The 24,645-nt window shown below is 35.4% G+C and overlaps 1 long non-coding RNA gene across 2 annotated transcripts in view; it reads left to right on the top strand.

Moving 5' to 3' along the window:
* The window catches only part of LOC141385789 (uncharacterized), a 289,458-nt gene extending 266,512 nt beyond the window's left edge, over positions 1-22,946 (top strand). Inside the window, exons 3-4 of one of the 2 annotated variants that reach the window (XR_015491091.1) lie at positions 18,918-20,006; positions 20,219-22,946. This is a non-coding gene — a long non-coding RNA (uncharacterized LOC141385789). Of the gene's footprint in view, positions 1-16,538; positions 17,491-18,917; positions 20,007-20,218 lie in introns of those variants that run through there. The other variant, XR_015491095.1, reaches the window with a different exon arrangement.
* Positions 22,947-24,645: the final 1,699 nt, after the last annotated feature.

Below are 24,645 nucleotides of genomic sequence, written 5' to 3'. Positions count from 1 at the left end.
CATTCACATGTCCACATGTCCAAGACATTGATAAAAGAACATAAATTAGATTTTTTTTATTTAATGCATTTGTACAGCAGTAAAATGATTTTATTTTTGCGTAAACTATCCCTTTAATACCATTAAATTATAAAACTTACACACAAAACACAAAAACCCCTGACAAACGACAGTAAAACAAGAACTAAAATAAGGCAACCAATAAGATATAAACCACAAAATGACGGTCTGTGATATAAACCAAAATCTAAAAAGGAAAATTGAAATATTGTTTCAATTAGTTGCTTAAACCAGCTGCAGGTCAAGGTTGTTTTTGTGTCCACAATGAGATTTTCAATCTTCTGTATTATCCCTGAACGCTAACAGCCAGGTTCTTAATCACTACATCCTCCAGGAACTGATGTTTTAGCCTTTTCTATTTTTCACAGACTTCCTTTTATAGAAAGACAACATAAGCATGTTTATTTTAAGCAGTTACAGAGTTGAGTAGGAATGAATGCAATGACCAGTAGCAGTCCCATGACCCATTCCACATACAAAAAAAACACATATATATTTTAACAGTATAGACAAACAGCATTTTCTAATGGTATTTCTTTGTATCCTTTCTGAAAGAACATACATAGCTCTCTTTTCTTTAATGGCTTATTTTCTGTGGGATTTTTTCTGTGATGACAAAAGAAGATATTCTGAAGAATGTTGGAAAAAGCATTGACTTCCATAGAATCTTTAGTTCCTACTATGGATGTCCATGGCTGCTTTTTTTCTGAACATTCTTAAGAATATCTTCTTTTTGTGCTCAACAAAAGAATCTCATAAATGTTTAGAACCACTTTAGTGTGAGTAAATGAGAACATTTTCATATTTGGATGAACTAATCCTACACTCTAAAAATGAAGTTTTAAAAATGAACTACTTATTTAAAATGAGCTGAAGCAACACAATTCTTTAGTTTGTTTTATGTTTAATATACTTAGATTGGTAACAAATCATGTTAACTTAATTCCTTCATGTTGTCCCAACACAAATTGATTGTGTGGAATCAAGCATTTTTACAGTGTTTAATACCACTAAATTATGTAGCTTAAACTAGAATTGAAAACCGGGAAACAAAGAACAGGAGCACAAAACACACAAACCTCTATCAAATTACAGTGAAACCAGACCTAAAATAGGCAACCAATGAGATACAAACTATAAATCAACTGTAACTGTACAGTGTAACATCATAAATGAAAAACTTTAATATTTTTTCAGTACGTTTAATCTCCTGTAATATAGCTACAAATTAACCATCAGGACTATCTGAATGCAACGACCAGTAGCATGTGCATTTATAATTTCACATCCAATATATATATATATATATATATATATATATATATATATATATATATATATATATATATATATATATATATATATATATGTATATATATATATATATATATATATATATATATATATATATATATATATATATATATATATATATATATATATATATAATTTATAATTTTTCTATTATTTTTTATTTATTTATTTTAAATTGAACTGCATCCAAATCATCACAAATACTGCAGAAGACCTATTGGAACCTGCATGGACCCAAGATTCTCAGAGAAATCAGTCTAGTTTGGTGGAGGAAAAATCTTGGTTTGGGGTTACATTCAGTATGGGGGCGTGCGAGAGATTTGCAGAGTGGATGGCAACATCAACAGCCTGAGGTATCAAAACATTTGTGCTGGCCATTACAGTACAAACCACAGGACAGGGCAAAATCTTCAACTGAATAGCACTCCTTCTCATACTTCAGCACCCACATCAAAGTTTCTGAAAGCAAAAAAGGTCAAGGTGCTCCAGGATTGGCCAGCCCAGTCACCAGAAATAAGCATTATTGAGCATGTCTGGGGTAAGATGGAGGAGGTTGCATTGAATATATATATATATATATATATATATATATATATATATATATATATATATATATATATATATATATATATATATATATATATATATATTTCAATATTACAAACATAATTTTATGTTTCAGTTGTTTTAATGTTTTTTAATATTATAAACATAAGCATTTTCTAATTGTATTTCTTTGTGTCCTTTATGAAAGAACTTCTTCGCAGCTTCCTTCCCTATAACGGCTTGTTTTCTCTTCATTTTTCTCTAATGACACGCAGGCATCTATTGACCTATATCTCTACTGCTAATTGGGAGGCAGGGGTGTGAAGTGATGATTCTGTGTGTGAAGATGTACAGCAGTGAGTAATGCGCTTCTCTCTGCGTCCAATGGAATAGCTCTCCTCTTTAGGTCAATGCTCCAGAGAGACAGAAAACAGAGAACAAGGGAGAACCACACAGAACCAAAGACCTCGAGTTCAAAAGTCTCATTCTTCATTCTCTCTGTCAGTGCTGTTCACTTTTCTTTGTTTCCCTGACTTTCACACTGCTTTTTCCAGGTTCCATCAATGGCATGTGTTTGTGTTAGTTACTGCGACCTCTGTAGAACATGACAACTGCTGCAGACTTTAATGAGGTTTCAGCATCTTCTGTAACTAAAAACACTCAGTCAGAGATGCGCATAGGCAGTGCACAGGTGTGGCAAAAAATGGAATGAATTGCTCATATAAAGTCATGAAACAGTAGTTAAGATTGTTATTTTACTCCTGCTATTGTGATGAACCTACACTTGAAAGGATCCTGAAATTAAAAAGAAATTGTAAGGCGGTGCATAGTTTTGTTCTTTGGGAACCAATTGAATTGTTGAAAAATAGATGTTGCAACTAAAGTGAAGAAAGATGGACAGATGGATGAGTTCAGAGCAGTAACGAGACACCCATTGATAGCCCCGCCATGAGGCAATTTCAAGTAACCAGGAAGTGAAGAAAAGTCTTTTAAGGGGGAGGGAAGGTTGTGGTATTTGATTAAAGTTTATGAGGGCAAATTTTTTTTTTCCAAAATAATGAAGTGCAAACATACATTTTATTTCAACCCAGGCTCATTCTGAAAACGTAGTCCCATGGACGTTTCTGGAGACCGCGAAATACATCCTGGGAGGTATAAATTTTTTGCAGTTTTTGTTTTTGTTAATCCGCGAGAGGCTGATGTGTGTGCTTTTTCGTATCTTGAATGTCTCACCGTTCGCACCTGTGCTATTCTCGCGTAAACCCACCAGATGCCACTGTCGACCAATTGAATGATTGACTGGGTGACTGGCCAATCAACTGACCCACCCTCTTCCTTCCCTAAATCCAACCAGTTTTACCAATTGACCCGCCCACCCACTTACTTCCACAAAACCCAACTGATGGTTTACAAACGACGTTCAGAAAATGAAAAGGCCTCGTCAGATTTTTTCTACGTTTTCGGGTTTTACCACATTCTCACCCTGTTGTTCACTCGCTCATTTTATTTTTTAGATTCTGTTTTTGTCCTACCTGATTTCTGGAACTGCTCTTCCCTGGACTCGGTCAATGTACACAACGAGCTAACTGAACAGACTGGTTGCGGCGGAAAAGCCCTCAACACCGAGGTAAGCGGTCAGCCAGTAAGCGCTAAAAGGAACGGCGTCAAAAACAAATGAAAAATAAAAAAATAAAATGCAGCCATACGTGCATCCGGCTACATAATTTGCGGTCTCCAGAAACTTTCATGAGACTATGTTTTCAGAATAAGCCTGTGTTGTTTTTTTATATAATAATATCAACACAATCTCACAGCAATTCGTAACCTTTTGATTTAGTGGCTAATATATATAAATTGGGTGCCATGCGTCCTTTTTAAAATCGTACATTTTCAATTAGCCACTAAACTGACAAAACATAAAATACTTACATTTTCTCATGAGATCAGGCTAAATGATATACATATTAATTTTGATTTCATAGATATTTGGGATTTCAGAAGTAGTCGACTGTGGTTAATGAACAATTACTATTTTAGACAGACTAATTGAATAATATGTCCATTCATTGGAAAACATATATAAACATAAATATATATTAGAGGTGTCAAATAAGTTTTCTTCGATGCACCGCGAATCAGATGCGGAATCTTTAGGATTGGTTCAGTAATAATCATATCACATATGTAATAATATGTAATAACATAATAATAATCACATATGCAGTATATGGTGGTAGCTTACAATGGCAAGAGAGGAGACCGCGAGTAATTAAATCGTTCTAACTACTTAAAAAGCAGATAACTGTGCACAGTACACTGCTTTTGAATTTTTTAGACAGTCTTTCGCTGACAGGGAAGTACATCAGAACCCAGCTCTCTCTCACTGTCTGTGACCTCTGACCTCCTGGGTTGTTCGTGAGATAACATTTTATTTCCTCTCTCAGCTATTACAATAACGTTACTTTTGAATCCAGACACAAGCCAGTCTGCATAGCGAGTTTTTTTCTACCCCGTTGACGTCTATAATTGAATAGAAATATAAATGTATTTATAAATGATAAATATTAATGCAGTAACTATTGTGTTGCTACGTAAATTATCAAATTGTTCATGGAAACCATCGTCAATGCATCGTGATGCACCGAGATATTGAACTGAACTGAATTGATGGCATAAAAACCGTAACCAAGTTGAACAGTGAGACCAGAGTATGTTCACACCCCTAATTTATATTCACTGCTATTTTCAGGGCGGTTCATTCCGCTGTGGTGACCCCTGATAAATAAGAGACTAAGCCGAATGGAAAATAAATGCTATTTTCAGAGCAAAATACACAACACTTCCATCATGTGCCTTTTACTGTGAATTTTTCAGCAGTTTAATTATATGTTTGCTCAATTTTAAAGGTAGTTATACATTTATAGGGCTAGGGAGTGAAGAGATAGATGCAATTACCTTACATATTAGGCCTATATAAAAGATGTGTAACTGTATTTCATCATAACTACATTTTAAATTGGTGGTAATCAAGTTACAGTTACATTCGTAAAGTATTTTAGATTACCAAAGTGATTACTTTGATTTTCTTAGTTTCTTAATTTGATATTTAAATGAAGAATTTTAACAAAGAAGGCAACAAATTCTCTGGGACAAAAAAGGGGGGAAAAACAAATGCATGTAGTAGTCAGCCCTCCATATACACTTGGCGGCAACCTGCCAAAATAAATGTTTGCTGTTTTTGAAAATATGTTAAATGCATATAAAATGAATAAAAGAAATAAAATCAAAATGTTGATAATAGTATTATATTTTTAAATGTATTGTATTTTTAGCACTTTATACAATAAAATTTGTCCCCCTCCAAAAAAAACTGGCAATAATCAAACATCAGGTATTAAGATTCACCATAGAGTGTGAAACAACTTCAGTTCATTCAGTTCCTAAATTTGACAAATGCAACTTCCCAAAGACTTTCTGCCGACCAATCCAACCCATTCATAACAATAGTGTTCTCTGGCTTCTGACACTGCACACATTTATCAGGAATGGTTTGCAGAATAGAAGATGGAGTTGCTCTGGACTTCAAATTTTATTGAGATATTTGTTGAATGTGTGAGACCAACAAATTTGATCCACCCCACATAACCAACAAACTTAAAGGATTTGCTGATACCACAGGATACCTAAAAGAGTCTCGTTGGAGTTCATGTGTAAGCAGGTTGGCACTGATTTGACAGCATGCAGCAGGTCAACAGCATATACACATGTCACTTTGAGACATGACCTGCCTCACAGAACATCCCTCATAGCAACTATACAACATATGAAGTTAGACACCATTTGGACGTAATCTTGAGTCCATTATTGAGCAACTATTGATAAAAGTACAAGCAGGGAATAAAAGTGTGTAGTGCAGTGTGAAAAATCAGCAGCCAATTTCTGACTAAAATTGCACTGGGCTTGTGTTCATTGTTACGTGCACAGTTAACAGTCTTTCCTTGAGTTTGGGGGAAAGAGTCAATTGTGCTCTGGAGATTTGGCACTTTTAGCAGCTAATGCAGAGCGGGGCCTGTTCATTTGTCTCTTCTGGAGAGAGTGGGACTTTGACAATATGGAGAGCGACAGAAGTCCCCAAAAGAAGAATTGTATGGCTGCTCTCAAGGACGTAAATGTGAAATCTCTTGGAATTAAACTGTAGAGAATGAAGAGAGTACTTGTTTTGTTTTTGTGTGACACATTTTTGCTTTTTATACACTGAAAAAAGTGTTGCAAGCAGAACTGTTGCACACAATTTATTTGTGTTGAATTTAGACAAACAAATTAAATTTAATAATGTTCAACTTAATTTGCTTGTTTAAATTCAGCCTAAATAAATTGTTTACAACCACTTAATGTAAAAAATTTAGTAATTCCAAGGAATCATCTTTGAATAATTTTTTCAGTGTACTTCTATGGTGCTTATAGAAGTAATATCATGGCCATAATAACATTAATCAATATGAATATCTACTGAAAAAAGGTGGCAATAAATCTATATAATATCTATATATAGGGCCCAGCATAATTGAATACAACCCTCACAGATCTCTCTTTTAAAGTATAGTGTCATGATCACCAGCAGTTTTATCAACGCTGAAGATTCATTCGGGTATTTCTGCAGAACTACAATTCCCAGAACTCTTTGCACTCCTGCAACAGCTGACAATAATCCATACACTCACACACAGACACAGCTGTAGCTTGTTTTCACTTACTTACTTATTAAACGGAATACAGTATATATGCACTTCACTTTCTCAAACACTTTTCTTAGTCTTGTTATCCTGTAGCACTACGAAGCATTTCCTTGTCTTTTTTTTTTTTTTGTTTTTCATGCTGTGTTTCCATACCGAACCTTGCTTTGTCTATTGATTTTTGTTGTAAGCCGCCTGGACCGATCCCTTTGGCTATGTAGCGACCACTCTTTTGGATTCCTCTATATATACCTGTTGGCTTCTGGTATTGACTATTGCCTGACTGACTCTTGTTAACAAAGCTGCTCGTAGATCTTCAACCACGGTATTGTATGTTACAGATAGCATGCTATAGAATATTATATGTGTGCATATACATTAGATTAGTCAATACCAAAACCAAATCTGGACCTAATCTAACAATATAAATTAAGATAATGGTCCAAAATGTAGTACACCCAAATTATTATAGTGAAAAATAATAAATAAAACTTTATAAAAAGGGAAAAAATCATTCTATGTTAGGTGATCACACTTATTATTTTAATGAGTATAAAAGCTTAATAAAACTGTTTTGTAAAAACGCATCAAAATACATCATCTATAATCACTAATAAAAGGATGAAAATCAAGATATGCCAGTTAATTTGCACGCAGTCACTAGCCCCTTTCACACATACAGACCTTTCCGGAAAAATACCGGCAATTTTCCAGAAAGGTTGTATGTGTGAACAGGTCCTTTTTGAAAATACCGGTAAATTCGTTCTGGCTATTTTCCGGAAAGAGAAATTGTAACATTGCCGCTGTTTGTTTACCTTCAAGCTTTGCGTTTGCCTGTGAAACAGCCGTGAACGCCAGCACACACATATTATGAACATCTCGACATGCGAAAGTGATCCTCCATATGTTTTCATCGAAGTTGTTCACAATACTGATCATCCACAGAGTTTGTAATGTAGTCAAATGTTTACAAATACAAGCGCAGCCGTTTAAAGCTCATTTGTGGTGAATGATGTCAGAATTTACTGGTATTTTGGAATGGATGTGTGAACGATCTTTTCTGGAAAAATCTGTAACGTCCTCGCCTGTGTGAACAGCGTTTTTTTTAATTTACCGGTAAAGTTGTTCCAGAAATTTTCCAGATATTTACCGGTATCACTGTGTGAAAGGGGCTATTGAAAAGCAAAGACTGAAACATTTCTCAATAGCAATAAAATGCTATTTTTGAAACCCAGATCTGAGTAAAACATGAGTAAATTTAAACACCAGTGGTGGAATGAGTACTGCAAAATTATACCTAAGTAAAAGTACCATTACTTGCCTAAAAACGTAGTGCAAGTAGAGTAAAAGTATCTGTTGTAAATAATACTCAAAATATGAGTAAAAAGTAGCCATTTTAAAAATACTCAAGATTAGTAAGTAGGGAAAATTACTCTGTAAAAAGGTTATGCGTTTACATGCAGTTTGTGTAGGTGTGTGTAAACGTAACATTCTGTAGTGCATTTAGTGATCTTCCTATGTTCGTTCGTTCATTCCTTCCTTCCATTGTTTGTTTAGTTAGTCCTTTCTTCATTCATTCATTTGTTTGTTTCTTCATTCATTTGTTCCTTCCTTCGTTCCTCCTCACATTCATTCTTTTATTCCTTCCTTCATTTGACCCTTTGTTTATTCATTAATTCGTTAGTTCCTTCCTTCATTTGTTCAATTCTTACTTGATTCTTTCGTTCTTTCGTTTGGTCTTTCTTTCCTTTATTAGTTCGGTCCACCCCTCCTTTGTTCTGTCCTTCCTACCATTAGGCCACGACATGCTCTTTATTTTAATTTAATTTGAAACAGCTCAGCATTTTTAGAATATGTAAACCCTTATCAATAATATTAAAGTAGTTTATTTTATTTCAGTCTCTCGAAAACCATCTATAGACTACCTGCAGTGGCGTAGCGGACGGGCCCGCAGGGCACGCACCGCGGGGGGGCCCCATGTGATTAGGGGGTTTTTCAATAATTGAATTGGTTTTCAATAATTGAAAATCCGGCAACCGCAATAATCAAACTCTTGGAAACAACTGTGGTCGGAACCAGAGTTCACAGGTCTGTGTTCTCTGAACACCTCTCAAGCGGTGGACTACTTCAACTTCAGTTAACTTGATTTCAACTCTCCTCAACAGCCACACCGGAGAAGACGCGCCGCGCTTTTTCTCGCCACCGGTTTTCAGAGAAAATGAATGACTTCTGCTGCTTTGACGCTCTCGTCGCTTTCGGTTTGTGATCGCTCCTTAGTTTGTGAAGGCTTCCCGGCATAGTCGCTTCACCCCGCCCCCCTTTCCCGCTCCTTAGTTTGTGATCGCTCCTCAGTTTGTGAAGGCTTCCCCGCGTTGTCGCTCCACCCCGCTCCTCAATTTGTGATCGCTTCCCCGCGTTGCACCCAACCACCCCCATCCAACCACCCCCCCCCCCCACCCCTCATAATCAGGGGGCCCCGTCAGTGATCCCTGCAGGGGGGCCTCCTCATTTTGCGCTACGCCACTGACTACCTGACAAAAGTCTTGTCACCTATCTAAGTTTTAGGAACCACAAATAATAACTTCACTTCTAGTTGATCATTCAGTATCAGAGGTGGCTTACGGGTGTAAGTTTACTTTTAAAAAAATAGGTTCCTTATTAGCATTGATGGTTTGATGAAGAACCTCTAAATCCATGGCAACCCCATCAAAACCCATTTTGTAGCCTTTATTTCTAAAAATGTATTCCTCAAATTTCAGAAAAAAAGTTTTTCAGGGTATATTCTGACTCTAATTTTAACACTTTCATATCACAGCAACAGAAAATTCATATTAAGTTATTATCAATTAACCGGAGAGAAGGCGTAGAAGTAATTATATTTTCTGTAAAATGAAGGTCATGGTTTGTATAATCTGATGTTCTAATTTCATGTGCTTTTTCCCCTGTAAATGTTCTGGGGTTTCCTTCAACCACATTTGACGTAACAAAACAGCGACCCCACCAGTGCTGTACATGCATTATAACTTACCACCTATCACCTCCTGACTGCCTGCGTTTCATAATTCATGCTGTGTCTAATAGAAAACCTGCCGCTGGTCTTGTAAGACATCCAGAGAGATGGAAGCAAGGAGAGGGCATAGTCTTTTAACAAATAACCCTGTGTAAAAGATAAAAGGTGGGCCGCAAACTCCAACCAAGGACATTCCATCTCCATAAAGGAGGGTGGCGGAAGCAGATTTATTCGCTCATCTAGCAGTGAGAAGGATGCCAACCAATCACACAGGACAGAGAGTTGTCACACATGGGATACAGAGGAAGAAACCAATCCTAGTCACGAGGGTTGTTTAGGAGCACAGCTGGGTGTGCTTTAAAGAGGAGGTTACAAATGTAAATCAGTGAACTTGAATTGTGAGACTTCCAAAACACCCCATTAGGAGAGTTTTTTTTTTTTTTTTTTTTTTTTATAACTAATGAAAAAATACTCTTTTTCCTGTCAATAAAAGACTCTTCTTCCTTGTCAAACAACTTGGTGTATTGCAGCAAGGACAGCCCTAGTGCATTTCTAAAATGACTTACGGGTCTTCTTGGTCTTCCTGTGTGCAAAATGACTCTTGTTTTAAGCATTCTGAGTCTTATTGGGACAAATCTTGAAAATCTACTGCTTGGAAAAAAAAAATTATCTGTTTTCTGTCAAAAATGTGTTTCTGATTAATAATATTAGCAACCTATTGGTGGTAAAACATGAACACAATGTTTTTTGTTTATTTGTTTGTTTGTTTGTTTGAAAGCGGAGGCTTTGAAACAATTTATCGGCCTTTAAATGACAGAAATTTACCATAAAATAACAGACGTTAAATGACAGAAATTTACCATAAAATAACAGACTTTAATTGACAGAAATTTACCATAAAATAACGGACATTAAATTACAAGAGTTTACCATAAAATAACGGATGTTAAATGACAGAAATTTGCAATAAAATAACGGACGTTAAATTACAGAAGTTTACCATAAAATAACGGACGTTAAATGACAGAAATTTACCGGAAATTAAAATAAATAAAAGAAATCTATAATTTAACATCCGTTATTTTACTGTAAACTTCTGTAATTTAATGGCCGTTATTTTACTATAAACTTATGTAATTTAAGGATAGTTATTTTACTGTAACTTTCTGTAATTTAACAGCTGTTATTTTACAGTAAATGTTTGTAATTTAACGGTTGTTATTTTACAGTCATTTTCTTAATATTACCGTTTGTTATTTTACTGTAAATTTTTGTAATTTAATGGCTGTTATTTTACTGTCAATTTTTGTAATTTAACGGTCGTTATTTTACAGTAATTTTCCTTAACTTAACGTTAGCTATTTTACTGTAATTTTTTTGTAATTTAATGGCTGTTATTTTACTGGAAATTTCTGTAATTTAATGGCTGTTATTTTACTGTCAATTTTTGTAATTTAACGGCTGTTATTTTACAGTAATTTTCTTTAACTTAACGTTAGCTATTTCATTGTAATTTTTTGTAATTTAATGGCTGTTATTTTACTGTAAATTTCTGTAATTTAACAGTCATTATTTTACATTAAATTTCTGTAATTTAATGGCCAATATTTTACAGTCATTTTCTTTAATTTAACGTTCGTTATTTTACTGTAAATTTTTGTAATTTCACATTAGTTATTTTACTGTAAATTTCTGTAATTTAATGGCTGTTATTTTACTGTAAGTTCTGTAATTTAACGGTCGCTATTTTACAGTCATTTTCTGTAATTTAACATTAGTTATTCTATAGCACATTTATGTAATTTAACAGCTGTTATTTTACTGGAAATTTCTGCTATTTATTGGTCATTATTTACAAGTTATATTCTTTCATTTAATGCCCATTATTTAACAGCAAATTTTCTTCACTTTTATGTCCATTATTTTATAGGAAATTTTTGTCATTTTTACAGCCTTTATTTTACGTTTTTTTTTTTTTTCTGGCAACCCAGGAAAAAAAACATAAAATAACAAGTGGTAGGCCGTTATCGACGTTAACGTAAGACTCTTATCCGGTGATAAAAAAAAATCATCTTTAATCTATTCTCAAAGTTGGGTTGGGAGCTGGGTCTATTATACACAAGCTATGATGACATTTACGTTAATATTTTAGCACGGATGTATAACTGGTCGAACTGCACTGTATGTGGCGAGAAAGAGTCTTCGAACCTGTGTGTATTCCTACTGTGGAATTGTTAGCTCCACATCTAACTATCAGGCATATTACATTAATATTAATGTGTGGTAATCAAATTACAGTTAAGCTAATTAGAATACTTTATTTACTTTAAATTAGGATATAATTGACTTTATTTTAAAACATCTTAAGTTACAGTCTGACAATAAATTTACACTACTCTTGCAGAATAAAAGGACATGCTACTTTTGTCACATAGCAATTGTTTACACAAGACAAAATAGCTTATAAACTTCTTAATAAACAAAATTGCTCTCTCCAAAAATGTGAAGCAATAATTTAACTAATTGTTGTTACCTAGAACTTTTTATGTGTTGTCATAGTTGTTTGTATGTCCCTTGTTTGACCTCTTGACCCCTTTCGAACCATCATTGTCTTTAAGGATTCATAAATGTGAACGGCGAAATATAATATCTGTAAATCAAGTCTAATATTGGCTTCTGTAAAGCTTTCTAATAACTCACAACCTAAAAAGCCTTTCTTTATTTTTCAGTATTTCGTCAGCTCTTTTAATCAGCCGTTACTTGTTGAATCCTTTGTTTAATTCGTATGTCTTTGTTGGTGTAAATCAGCTCGGATTATTGTAGATAAAAAGGTTAATTATTCAGCTGAGATTATGTTTATCGTTGAGGTATAAAAGGAGTGAAATTTTCAAAGCCCCAATATCTTCAGTGGAGCTGCAGACCAACTGTAAGTAATAAGTGTGAAATTTGATTGATGAGGAACCTAATTAGGTGACTAAATAGCAATTAGCTGATCATCTAGACATAGTGAGAAAGATAATGTCACCGAGAATGAGCACGTTTTACCCAGCGCAGGTTTTTTTGTTATCAATCTGTCAGTATTATCAAATAGAGTGTCTCGTGGTGTCTTCATCAGTGTGCTTTATATGTGCTGCAGATATTTTAAGAATCTGTGGCAACATTTATGTACATTTAAATTGTATATTGCATCTTGACCATGTCTCAACACTTTCAAAGTATGGTGAATAAAGCTGCATTAGTTTAATAAGGTCAATTGTTCTCTGATATCTAAACTCCTTTATTACTATAAAAAAAATACCCCTAGAATCATAAGGTACATAATTGACCATATATGGTTCGTGGCGTAAATATTAATGAGCTCTGCTCTGATGTGCAGTTCTCTCTTACATAAACATACTACATTATGTACGCTGAATACGGAAAAATATAAACCCAATCAGAGTAACGTTAACCTATTTTGCTCACAAGATGTGAAGGTTAAATTCTAATTAAACTTCACAAAAGACCGATAAAGATGTATCACCTTGTATTTTTAGGCCATATTGTCAAAGAAAACACAGCCAAGAATTAACATCATCTGCATGAACAGATGACAGTTGAGCTGAGTCATCAGTCTACACATGTTTGTTGAAACATAGACATCAAATTTCACAATAAACACAATAAATTAACAGAAGATACAATAAAACATACCTTATGCCTCTTCAGAGTTTAGATGAATAAATGTATAAGCTGTAAATACTGTATTTTGCATCCTGAGGCCTAGTTTGAACTAGTCTCATGCAGTTGTTGCCCAGTAAAGCACAGTATAGCACAGTAAACAATCAGAGTTTTTTAAATAAAACTTCCACATACTTAGTAAGGTAAATATAAGCCTTAACATAGCTAATGGAGGGAAACTATCATGGTTTTCTCTCTAGAAAAGAGTTGTTGATTATCAAACACAGCCTGAAGTGTGCATAATGACCTCAACGTTACATAGGAGTCTGTGTGCTCTTGATGACGTCAGGTCCGGATGAAAGACCTAAAGTAGGCATACATGCAAATGATGAGGGCATGGCCCATGATTCTTGTCACAGTTTGTTTTGTCCTCTGATTGCCCCATTGTCTACCAGGTTTTATACTCATTTAATTTAAATGTTAACGAGTAAACAATTATGTCTGAGGCTCACAGTATGTCCATTTCTATGCACTGATCTCTTATTATTCTACTATGCCTTGGTATACCCCGGTTTTCATTATAGGGCATCTTAACCTAATGAATTTTAATAACCCCTTTTGACTGTATTGCATAGTTGAAGTAAGGCTCTGAACCAATTGTCCTAAATGGAAAAATAAAATGTGTGATGTGGGTGCATGAAAGTAATGTATGCTAAACTTGTTGAATTTCAACTAGCAAAACACAAATATTTTCAATGTATACTGCTTGTTATGTCTTATCCATGTCCTATAATGGATAAAAACCATATTGCCCACAAGCCATCTTTGGGTTCATACACACGATGACCCCCATTTTTTCATCTCACAGAATTGCACTTATGACCTTGGCAGTGCATTTCCCCTGGGAAAACATTTTTCTTCTTAAATAGCCATACAATTTCAGGTGTCTGAGGTCCAATGTGTTTATGTGACACTTATAGGCAGAAAACCATAAAACCAACCCTAAGCCTGGTACTTTCTGAAGCAAGCATGTTATTTTAGGTTGCTTCTATAAGTCTTTGATTTCTTTGATTGTAAGATTTAATGGGATAGAAACCTGAGTGCTTCAAAGATCACAGTTTCTTGCTGTACCAGGTGAGCTATCAAGCAATTTTACATCATTTAAAACTCCATACATGAAGGGTTGACAATTTACCTCAGCCAATCTAAGTGTGGTAGGGTATATATATCAACTCACAAGCCAGTTTTTGTAATGAGTGTAGTAACAACAAGGATTGGATCCAAATTGCAGCTTTATTTTGTGAATGGTCATAAAAGCAAGGTTCAATCAGGGACAGATGGTAGCATGTAGATAGTCTAAACGCATAGGTCTCAAACTCGATCCATAGGGAGCCACAGCTCTGCACAGTTTTGCTCCAACCCTAATCAAACACAGCTAATCCAACTAATCAAGGTGTTTAATTCTACTAGAGAAGATTAAGAAGGTGTGAGTAGGAGGTGGTTAGAGCTAAACTGTGAAGAGCTGTGGCCCTTCAGGAATTGAGTTTGAGACCATTGGTCTAAAGCAGGGGTGCCTAAAGTTGGTCCTGTAGGGCTAGTGTCCTAAAGATTTCAGCTCCAAGTTGCCTCAACACACTTGCAATTATGTTTCTAGAAAGCCTGGTTAGAGCTTGATAGGCTAGCCCAAGTATGTCTAATTGGGGTTGGAAATAAACTTTGCACGACACCGGCCCTCCTGGCCTAAAGCATTATCAGTGAGACAGGCAAAAGTTCAAGGTAGGCAGCAAACAAACATTAACAGTACAACAAACCAGGACTACAAACACAGCTAGACAATCCAGAAATATACTTTGTAAAGCTCACTACAGGGAAATAAGTCTCAGCAAAGATGTGTGTGTGAGGTGTGTACATAGTCTATATTAGTTCTGAACAGTTTCGGCTTGAGTGCAACTTTAAGAGTTAATCTGGGACTGTTTTGTGAGTGAAGTGCTTGATGGGATATATAATTCAGTTCATTGGTAGATGTGTAGTTCAGGTAAATGACAGGGGGTTCAATCTAGCTCATTCTACATGAGCTAGATTGTTGGTAATCATAACAGTATGGTGGGATGTGATTCACAAATTGTGTTCTTTAATTCTGAAAACGTAGCCCTATATACATTTCTGGAAATCGCAACATTTATAGCCTGAAATACATATGGCTGCATTTCATCTTAAAAATTTCTTCTTTACCTCCATATGTACGGCTTTTCTGCTGTTACTAGGTTGTCCAGTAGCTCACCATGTACGTAGGCGTACTTGAGATGCAGAGAGGAGTTGACCACGATGACAGGGTTTGAGTCTGGTGAAGAATGGTTCCAGAAAGTGGGTAACACAAAAACAGAAATAACAGGATGAGAAGTAAATAACAGGATGAGAATATGGTAAAATCTGAAAACGTAAAAATCAGGTGAGGGCTTTTTTTTCTGGATTGCTTTTTAAAACTGTCGGTTGGGTTTAGGGTGGGCGGGTCAATCTGTGTTTCTGAAAACACTATTTTTGGGTTTAGGGAAGGAGGAGGGTGGGTCTGTCGATTGGTCAGTCCGTTATTCAGTCAGTCAGTCACAGCGACCTCTTGTGGATTTACCCAAGAAGAGCATGCCCGAATGGCACTCTGTAGAGAAATTTAGTATTTCAAAAAGCAAAAACAGCAGCTTCTGGTGGATTTAGGAAAACAAAAACTGCAAAAAAAACTTTGTGGCATATTTGGCGCTCTCCAGAAATGTATATAGGGGTACGTTTTCAGAATAAGCCTAGGTGGGTAATTGTTATCAGAGTCCTTACCTAAAAGTTGCCTCATTAGCAAAACCAAACTTTAGTATCGAGCATGCTAGGTGAAAGTCCACATATTTAAAAAAAAAAAAAAATTAAGAATATTACATGCCCTTACTATTCCCATTACCACTGTGTTTCCCCAAAATTTGTAATTTATATTTAACGATTGTTCTTAACTTTTTATTTAAACTTTTGCCTGTTTTTTTTATTTTCTTGTCACCTGGAGCAAGAACATGAGAACAAAATTGCTCGTCAGCTAACTACGAGAGTTCCCCAGGGTTCAGTTCTTGGTCCACAAGTGTTCTTCGTTTACACCACATCACTGGGACATCATTCAGAAACAAGGTTTCTCTTGTTATTGTTATGCTGATGACACAGTGCTTTATTTCTCATATTATCAGAATGATCCAGTTGTAGCAGCACAGATCTCAGACTGCTGCCTGCAGGACATCTCAGCATGGATGAAAGATAATCATCTGCTGCTCAACTTGGCAAAGACAGAGCTTTTTTTTTCTCTGTCAGTCAGGCAGTTCAACATAAATTCAGATTGGATCATCAGCTACTACTCCAGCAACTTGAAGTAATCTGTAATGGTCATCTGACCTCCAAGATCACAATACAAAGACAGAATGATCATTCACTGAGATAAGAAAGATCAGGCCCTTCGTAATGGTAGAGGCTGCACAATTTCTGTAATTTCTATGCTGGAGTATATGCTGTTTTCATCAAGTACAGTCAGACCTCTACAAAAGATTCAACATGCTGCAACATGGTCGTTCATGAACCTAAGACAGGTCACATTTCTTTTTTCCTTTCTACACTGGCTACCAGTTGCATTTTTAGAAACAGAATCGCCACAAGCTCTTTCAAGTCTACATCCCCTTCAAAATATTGCAGTCAGTAAATGAGCTTTGCCTTGTAGTGTCATCTCAGAAAAGCACAGAATCACTCTGTCTCATTCACTGCACATGCCCTCTTAACAATTTCCAAGAGATACCTGTCTTTCATGAGCACTTAGCTGCATCCAAAAAAACTGCTCTATTTAAGCTAACAATGGCTGAAACTTTGTATTGCTAGAACTTTTTTGATCATATGCTACTTATGCTGAGTCACTTGTTTAGTCCCTCATTTGTAAGTCACTTTGGATAAAAGCTTCAACTAAATGAATAAATGTAAATGTAATGTATTCCAAAGAGCCATGCAATTATTATCAATAATGTTTTTCTAGCCATAATTTGTGAGAACAGAAATAAAAGTTGTTGATAGTGTTAATGTCAAGTGTTAAAGTGGTGGAAAGAGTAGAGAAAAATCATGCTCAGGTAAAAGTACTTGCCAAACAATGTAGAGAAAGTGGTAACACTTTAGAACAGCTATCCATTATAACTAGTTAATAGATCATTAATAAACTGTTAGTTAATGGGTTATAAATGACTTGTTAAATAAAAGTTAATAGTTTTTAAATTATTTATAACTGTGCCTTATAGATAGCCAACAGATAATTTACAGACTGTTAGTTAACAAGTTATAAATGACTTGTTAATTGCATTTTAATGATTTATAGCTATACCGAATAAATAAGTAATTGATCGTGAACAAGCTGTTAGTACTAAAGACTTGTTAAGTACCAGTTAATAGTTTATAAAGTATTGGGACGTTATTCTAGTTGCAATTATTCTTCATTTATTAACTGTTATTAAATGAGGAATAGTTGCAACTTTAGAATAACGTCCCAATAACACACATAAGCTAATAACTAACACTTAACTAATATATTAACTCACACTTTACAGATCAGTTGTTCACAGTTTGTTAACCATCTAATAACACCAGTGAAACTTTGTAGAACAGCGAATGGATGGAGCAAGTTCAAGCTACAGAAATTTGATGTGATATTTAAAATATAACATTTTTGTACCTTAACCTTGTTACACTCATAGGCTTTTCTGTGTGCTGTATTTTACCAAAGAAACTCCAAAGATGAAATGTTGAACGTTGTGTTTAATGTATAGAAACACATGGTAAGCCATCACATGGCATAAAAAAAATAAAAAAAAAACACGACATGAGAGGTAATTTGATAAAAACAAATAACAACAATATTATTGCGTTAGCCTAAATAAACTTTACAACGCAAAAACAACATTACGTACGCATATTAATACAGCTGTTCTGTGTCAGTTAAATCTGTTGACTGTTGAAATTCGAAATTTTAACCCAACTGGTTGAGTTATAAAATAAATAACCAAATAAAGGTTAAAAATAACTCAACAAAGCACCAGATATTTAACCTAACTGGTTGAGCTATTATTAAATAACCTAATAAAGGTTACAAATAACCCAACAATGTAACTAAATATGTTTAACTCAACCATTTGGTTAAATAAATAATGTTTTTTAGAGTGTGGGTAATGTACCATCTACAGCAGTGGTCACCAGACTTGTTCCTGGAGGGCCGGTGTCCTGCAGATTTTAGCTCCAACCCTAATCAAGCACTCCTGAACAAGCTAATCAAAGTCTTACTAGGTATACTTGAATCATCCAGGCAGGTGTGTTGAGGCAAGTTGGAGCTAAACCCTGCAGGGACACCGGCCCTCCAGGACCGAGATTGGTGACCCCTGATCTACAGTATGCAATCCTTCAAATATTTTTTCAATATTTTGGGTGTCTGGCTAGTACAGTGCATTTTAGTCTGTCAAATGTATAAAATATATGCATTTTTATGTATATATTGTATGTTGCATTTGTTTTATATGCATATTTATTTATCTTTTGGTTGACAGTTTTCTCCACCATCCCTCAATCCCTGAGGATGAGTTGAAATAGGGGTTTCTTCTGGATTTCCTCGTCTCCAGAGAACACAACACTCATCACAACACATCCCCTGCCTTATGTGTGTCATCTGGGGAGGGGTCGAAGTATTTAGACATCAAAGTCACCACCGGATGCCTGCGGTAAGGAAAAGTCACCCTCTGTGCATTCACGACACGACAAAGAAAAACACTGATACTCACAATAATTAATTCCTAGGATGCTCTGTTCTAATTAAATTTACACGCGTGTTTGCTGTTAGATTAAAAACAATGAACAGAGTATTAATAATGAAAGCGTCTCGCATTACATGAGCAACGTTTTGTTTTAAATCTGTCACAACGCGGAGCTAACGTCATACTCGCAGCACCTCGTTTTCACGGTGATGAGCTTTTGCAAATGATTAACACTTTGTCTGATATCCTGCTCATCTGGAACACAGACTTCTGACAAGCTTTACAGATAATGCAGAGCTGAGATCATTAATTTAAATTCATATCATTATAATGAAGTAACTCTAACGAGCCGGTTTAGGGTATTAACTGAACTCACCACCCTATTACAATATTAATGAGTTCTACAGAAGGAACTGGAGTGTAAAATGGAGAGATCTTTGAAAATGATGGACCATATTCCAGCATATATTTCACTTTTTTTTCCCACAAAAGGTAGCACCTCAAAGGAAGTGACAGTAAATGAACTAGATGAGTTCCTGTTCTGTGTCAGCCGTGATGAGAAATGACATATATTTGACCAAGAGCCTTCCACAGTACACCAGAAAAAATATGCCACAGTGGACATTGGCTGTTCTAAAGGTGCTTGACTACTTATTTATTTTAAAAGGGCTGTTTACACCTGGTCACTTCATGCATATTTTTTTCGTAATCCGATTGTGAAAAGGATAAATGTAAAAGCCCTCTTGCAACATACAAATATAAATCAGATCGCTCAAATCACTTCAGAAGGTGGTTTGGAATGCATTTGAGATGAAACTGGACAGATCTAAATGCATCTAGTTATTGAAACCATATTTAAATTTATGTTAGAGACTATATGACATAGTCATTTACATTTACATTTACATTTACATTTAGTCATTTAGCAGACGCTTTTATCCAAAGCGACTTACAAATGAGGACAAGGAAGCAATTTACACAACTAAGAGCAACAATGAATAAGTACTAAAGGCAAGTTTCAGGTCTGTAAAGTCTAAGAAGGGAAGTGTTAGTAGTTTTTTTTTTTTTTTTGTACAGTTAGTTACATGTATAATCAGAGTCATGTATAATAACACAACAGGTTGTAATCCGCCGGTCAATTCCACCATTCATTCTTCCCTCACTCGTGAACCAAACCCCAAGATACTTGAACTCCTCCATATTTATTTATCTAACCATATTTTAATTTATGTCAGGCTCTATGACATAGTCATATATAATAACACATCACCGCTGATGGCAGGTTGTAATGTTTATTTCATTTTATCTGATCATTAATCATTGAATTATGAAATTACAATGTTAAATTATGATCTAATAGCAGCATTAACCATGGACGTTGTAGCCAGAAGTATGTATGGCTGCATTTCGTCTTTAAAACGAACAATATGGGGTGGTATGACGCTGTTCCTTTTCTTGCTTACCAGCTGACCGCTTAACGCATGTGTATTGCTTCTCCGCGGTTACCAGTTTGTCCAGTAGCTCTCTATGTTTGTTGGCAGACTTGAGACGCAGAGAGAAGTTGACCACGGTGGCAGTGTTCGAGTCCAGTCAAGAATGGTTCCAGAAAGTGGATAAGACAAAAACAAAAGCCAAAAAAAATAAAATAAACAAGTAAATAACAGGGTGAGAATGTGGTCAAATCTGACTTGGTACAAATTGGATGGCTTTTAAAAGCTGTCAGTTGGGTTTAAGGAAGTGGGTGGGCTGGTCAGTGGGTGCTTTGAAAACGCTATTGGTTGGGTTTAAGAAAGGAGTAGGGTGGGTCAGTCGTTCAGTCAGTCAACAGTCAGTCGACAGCGGCCTCTGGTGGATTTGTGTGAGACCAGCAGGCACGAATGGAACTCGGGGGAGAAATTTGAGATTTCAAGTAGCATACACAGCAGCCGCTGGTGGATTTGCAAAAACAAAAACTGAAAAAGTACCTCCTGAAACGTATTTGGTGCTCTCCATAAATGTATATAGCGGTAAGTTTTCAGAATGAGCTTGGGTTGTTTGTATTTTAAATCTCCATACTTTGCCACTATCCTGAAAACGAATAGGTTTTATTAGTTTGTCAGATAAACATTAAAAAGTTAAAACAAACATGAAATAAAAGACTGCATTATCACTTAATGTTTTTATAACAGGCTACAATTAAGTGCAGGTCAGATTACTGTAAGTCTGCTCTTTTATATTTACATAAATACACTGTAAATATGCTGGGTTCCACACAAAAGATTTTTGTTTAGACACGATGGAAGAATTAAGTTAGCTTATTAGTTTTTTACAAATTTAAGTGGACTGAACATAAAACAGTTAAGTGGTCTGGAAAAAAAAACATTAATTGTGTTGTTTAGGCTTATTTTAGATAAGTAGTTTGAACAAACCGCAAACATAATATTTCAGCCTGATCTCACCCGGAAGAAATTGAACTATTTTAAGTTTTGTCAGTTTAATGACAAATCTCATCATCTCATTTTTGTCTGCTTATCCGGGGCCGGGTCGCAGGGACAGCAGGCTTAGGAGAGATCTCCAGACTTCCCTCTTCCCAGACTCTTCCTCCAGCTCCTCCAGGGGGATCCCAAGGCGTTGCCAGGCCAGCCGAGTGACATAGTCCCTCCAACGTGTCCTGGGTCTTCCCTGAGGTCTCCTCCCAGTGAGACATGCCTAGAACACCTTCCTAGGTCGGCGTCCAGGAGGCATCCGAAACAGATGCCCGAGTCACCTTATCTGAGTTGTGGTGACTCTCGATGTGGAGGAGCAGCGGCTCTACACTGAGTTCTTTCCAGGTGACAGAGCTCCTCACCCTATCTATAAGGGTTTGCCCTGCCACCCTGCGAAGGAAACAAATTTCGGCCGCTTGTATCCGAGATCTTGTCCTTTCGATCATTACCCAAAGCTCATGACCATAAGTGAGAGTAACAATATAGATTGATCGGTAAATCGAGAGCTTTACCTTTCGGCTCAGCTCCTTTTTTACCACAACGGACCAGTACATCAACCACATTACTGCTGCCGCTGCACCAATACCCCTGTCAATCTCTCGTTCCATCTTTCCCTCACTCGTGAACAAAACCCAAAGATACTTGAACTCCTCCACGTAGGGTAAAGACTTTCCTCCAACATGGAGATGGCAAACCACCATACATAAAAAATACAGTGACAAATACGTTCAATTTAAAAAGGAGGCATGGCACCAAACTCCACCCTTAAACCTAATCGTCATTAAGCAAATCATACTAATTTGTACGAATCAGACCATACTAATTCATACAAATTAGCCACTAAATAAAACAGTTACAAATTGTCGTGAGATAGCATTGAATTTTTTCAGTGTACTTGTAATGCTAAACGAAGGTGGAACAAAAATTCTCCCATATTTTGACATTTCATTTTCACTTTAGCTTTATTAGCCACCTTACTTGCATTTAAAATCCTCTCTGTGCATATACAGCACTATTGTAAAATTATTTTTTATTAAAGAAAGCTGACAAATGGTTTGATGCTGTATTTTGTTTCCTAATGCACAGACACTGATGTGCTTTAAAAGTGGTTTAAATTCCAAAACTCAACATGAAGAATTAAAAATTTCAAGGACACATTATTAGCTATTTTAGAAATGAAACATCATTGTCAAAGGCTGTTTATGAATATGCAAGCACCTATAAACTCATGCGTAGAATAAACAACTATTCACCAGCAGCACTGCTTCTGATCCCTGTGGGACTTTCTTGGAGAATGCATGCCCTTTAAAATGAGGTCAACTGAGTGCTGCTTTAGCGGTCTATATTTAATGTATTGTTAATAAAGCAAGGCATCAATGCAACCCTGAAACAAATGCTTCATCAAATGGAAACGTGTGGGAAAAGTGTTGCACCGTGCAGCAAGTGAAAATGTGCAAACACGAGATGTACTAAAATAGAAACTCATCAGCTCAAGATAAAGCCTTGATAACCACAGTATTAAAAACAACTAAATACCTCTGGTTTACACTACATGGCACTATTGGGTTGGTCACTTCATGCATTTTCTATGATCAGATATCTTTCTATCTATATTTTAAAAATGGTTCCGTTTACATTTAGAACGTAATTTGCAATCTCCAGAAATGTATAGGGTATGTTTACAAAATAACAATTAAATACAAATTATTACAAATATATTTAGTACTGTATATATCATCAAATGGTTTGTTCTAAATATGCCTGACAGTGATTTTTGGTATATTATTTTATGTCACAGCAACTTATACTGTACGCCTTGGAGTGTTTTCTGCAAACAATGCTTAGAAAATATAAACAAGAGGCATTATTCACAAGAAAACAAATGTACACTGTAAAAAATGTTGGATTTCATTCAAATCCTTTATGTTGCCCCAACACAAATCTATTAGGTTAGCCTAATCATTTTAACAAATTTAAGTAATTGTCCAATACATGAGCTCATTTGTCTTATTTTGACTACTATGCCTTTATAAATAATGAAAATAATCCATCGAAAAAGGCTTTAAGAGCAAACGGAATCCTCTGTTGGCTGTTGCTTTAGTGGGACTATCATCTTCTTTCACTACTGTATTGTTTTTAAACAGAGAAAACATTTTACAGGTAACATTTATTGTAAATCTTGGACCTTATTCCTGAAATAAAAATGAGCAATAAAAAGGTGTAAAGCACCAGAAGCAGACCATATTAAATTAATTTGAATATATTTTGGCTATTGTTGATATCCAGAAATTTTTAAATGTACTTTTGTTTTGTTTTTTACCAAAGAGGCTAGAAAAATTCTGAAGAATTCATTACTATTGTTTCATTATTATCATTATTATTAGTAGTATTATTATTATAATTATGTATTATAATTTTTTTATTGAACAGGCCAAATTGTGACTGAGCACTGTTGAATGTGCTAGCTAGTTTGGTTTTTTTTGTCTAATAAATGACAGTAGGCTACAGTTTTTTTTGTTTTTTTTTTGCAAGTTTTTTAAAAATATTTTAGTACATCAAAAAGTGTGGTTATGGTGACATCTGACTAGCTTATCCAGCAAAAAAAAAAAAAAAAAGTACTGCTTAAAATGTCACTAAAATGCTGTTTAAATCTCAGCTATTTAAATCTCAGTTAAATAGAAAATAAGGCATAAAACTGCAGAAAGGTCCACTTTTTTTGAAAAAAAAAAAGAACTACCCCTTTCATCAGGCCCCAAACCCCAAACAAAACTTATGAATTGTGTCGTTTTAACTTATTTTAAACAAGAAAAATAAACAAGCAGCAAAAGTCTTAAGTGTATAAAATGGTGTAATGTACAGAAAAAAAGGGGGAAAAAAGCTTTGTTTTGCTTCCATTGTTGTTTTATGTTTAATTTCTGTATAGCAAATCACAAATCTATTTTCTTTGTAATGCCTAGCTTTCAGTTGGAAGTGCCTTCAACACATAAGAACTCATTAAACTGCTGTCGGTAAGCGAAGCAACTTGTCAGTAAAATCCATCAAACCCAGAAAGTCATGTC

The sequence above is a fragment of the Danio rerio genome, chromosome 5 (genome assembly GCF_052040795.2).
Source record: "Danio rerio strain M-AB ecotype USA chromosome 5, GRCz13ab, whole genome shotgun sequence".
Taxonomy (NCBI): Eukaryota; Metazoa; Chordata; class Actinopteri; order Cypriniformes; family Danionidae; genus Danio; species Danio rerio.
Note: the sequence above shows the minus strand (reverse complement) of the source record. Positions and strands in the feature narration are given on the sequence as shown.